Raw genomic sequence first — 2,851 nt, 5'->3', positions numbered from 1 at the left:
AACCAGATCTGAAATAAACCAAATCTGAAATTTCTAGTACTAGAGAAAACAAATCTGAAAAAAAAAATAAATTGAACTTGAAAGACATGCTTCATAGCTTATTCTTATCACCTAGTACTAAGCCTAGAACTAGAACTTAAAAATTACAACTTGAATTGCTTAAACAATAAAAATAAAAGACTGAATCAAAAACAAAAGTGTTTGCATTAATTGAATAAAAAGAACTTACAAAAGTGTATAAAGCATAAACCTAGAACTAGAACTAGAGAAAGAGAAAACTAGAGAAAGAGATAGAGCAACTAAAAAAACCCTAGAAGAGGAATGAATTTTTTCCCTCCCCTTGTGTTAATTCTATTATATAGAGAATGGGGGAGAGAAGCTAAAATCTTTAGCTTCTAACAAAAAAGATTTTCTTTTATCTTGTTGATGAGGTGGAAGAGAGAAGATAGAGAATTGTAGGAAGTAGGGAATCTCTAACGATTTTGCTTCCTTTTTTCCTTTTTATTTTTTTTCTCTCTTCTTCAAACGTGGGTAGCATCTTGGATGATTTTTTTAATTATTTTTTTTCTTTTTTTTCCCTTTCCTATTTTTTCTCCCTTTTTTTATTTTTCTCTTTATTTCTTTATTTCTCTCTCCTCTTACATAAGAAACCCTTTGGCCGACCTCCTTGAGTGATGAGTAGAAAAGAGAAAATCGAACTTGAGACCTCCTAATAAGCAAGGGATTTTGCACACCACAACTTACCAACTACGCTAGGTAGTTGTTACCAAAAATGAATCTTCAATCACTGAAGGATGTGGTCCATCGATCCTTGTTAGCATTTAGAATATTCTTTATACCCTTGGAACAACTGCAGATGGGTTGGTTCTGCATCTCGGTTCAGTTTTGATCCATTATTCTTTTTCTGCCCCAAAAAGAATAATCATTTGTACGATTGACCAAACGAATGTGTACTTGCAATGGAACACGTTCATCTTGCTCATAATTTCGTCCTCTTCGCAACCATGAAAAGAAATAGGACCTCTTTACTTGTAAAATTGGAAATATAGCGCCTGATAGTCCTTAAAGCCTTGAAAATATAAAACCTACAAAAAGAGAGTAAAACCCAAGGTAGCTCCATTCTAAATATGTAAAATGCATGTTTTACTACCCTAGATTTCACATATAAATGTGCTCATCAACCTTGTTCCAATTTTTCCTTAAGGATAAAGCCAAACAATGGCTTAATTCTTTGGATTCCTCTATAGTTATTGAGACCTGGGCCCCAATGCAACAGGTGTTCCTAAAGAAGTACTTTCCCATAGATAGGACTTACCAAACCAGGCAAGCCATCACTATTTTTTCACAAGTTGATGGTGAGCAATTCCATGAGACCTGGGAGAGACTTAAGGATCTAATTAGAAAGTGTCCCCATCATGCTGCACCTAAGTGGCAGTTGGTCCAATGTTTCTATGATGGATTGACAAATAGCTATAAACATATAGTTGATGCTTCCTGTGGAGGCACTTTTATGCATAAAAGTGAAAATGAGGCATGAAAACTATTTGAAACTCTCAATGAAAATTCTCTACATCATGTGTTAGCCTCTAGGACTGAAGCCGCCACCACTGGATCCCAAAAGAGAGGTGGCCTCTATGAGGTAGGCCAATCTATGGTTATAAACACCATAGTGGACATGCTTTCTGAAAAGCTTGACCGCTTATTGTCCATAAGGCAGAATTTTAGGCAATCTACCCCAGCTCCCACTTATCAGGATGCATACATTCTTTGTGCCAATCCTCCACATTATGTGGGTGATTGCCCTAAAGCTGTGCAATTCCATGAATATGTTTAAGAACATGCACAGGCTGCCCAGAGTTTCTCTAAACCAGGTAATGACCCATATTCCCAGACCTATAACCCAGGTTGGAGGAATCACCGCAATTTTGGATGGAAACAACCCAATAGTTTCCAAAATCCACCATATAGGTAGAATTTTTTCAATCAGTAGATTGCCTATAGAGATGTGCAGCAACCACCTCCTCCACCGCCTATGAATTAATCATTAGAGAAAAAGGTGATGCGTGCCTTGAATGGGTTGGACCAAAACACACAACTCTTACGCTCACATACTCAATCCCTCAATAAGTTAGAGACTCAGTTGGGTCAGTTAGCCGATGCTATCAATAGGAGGGAGGAAGGTCAACTTCCAAGTCAAGTGGTAGGAAATCCTAAGAGTTATCCTAGCAATCGATTTTTCCATGAACAAGCCCAAGCAGTCATGATCCTAAGAAATGGCCGAGTATTAGGAACACCTGAACAGAAATCCCTTGCAGAGGATTCTAAGAAAGAGATGAGTCCAGACCCCAGTCTTGAAGCTCCACAAGCTTCTAAGGATGATGAGATTAAACAAGTTGGGGGAGGCAGTAATCCTAATGTTTATATGCCTAAAGCCCCTTTCCCTCTTGTTTAGAATCTCCTTCTTTTTCTGCATCTGGCAAGAAGGGTTCAAGAATGGAAGAGATAATGGAATTGTTCAAACAAGTCCAGATCAACCTTCCCCTTCTAGATGCCATAAAGCAAGTTCCAGCTTATGCTAAGTTCTTGAAAGACTTATGTACTCAAAAGCATAAGCTGAAGACCCACATTCGAAAAACTATCCAAATTAACTGAGCAAGTGAGTGCTATCTTTTCCAATAATCTTCCCCTTAAGCTTAAGGATCCAAGAGCACCTCTCATATCTTGCACTATTGGGAATCTTCCCATTAAGCATGCTCTCCTTGATCTAGGGGCGAGTGTGAATATTTTACCTAGCTCAGTTTGTGATCATTTTGGTTTGAGAATTGAAGCCTTAGAGGTTATTCTCCAACTT

General features: G+C 37.9%; 1 non-coding gene across 1 annotated transcript; it reads right to left on the bottom strand.

Annotated features, from left to right (window-relative positions):
* Window positions 1-1,315: 1,315 nt before the first annotated feature.
* Window positions 1,316-1,421, bottom strand: LOC122058540. The gene has a single exon (XR_006133832.1). It is a non-coding gene; the product is annotated as a small nucleolar RNA R71 (small nucleolar RNA).
* Window positions 1,422-2,851: the final 1,430 nt, after the last annotated feature.

This window comes from Macadamia integrifolia, chromosome 12 (assembly GCF_013358625.1).
Source record: "Macadamia integrifolia cultivar HAES 741 chromosome 12, SCU_Mint_v3, whole genome shotgun sequence".
Classification (NCBI taxonomy): domain Eukaryota; kingdom Viridiplantae; phylum Streptophyta; class Magnoliopsida; order Proteales; family Proteaceae; genus Macadamia; species Macadamia integrifolia.
This window is presented reverse-complemented; position numbering and strand designations above follow the sequence as displayed.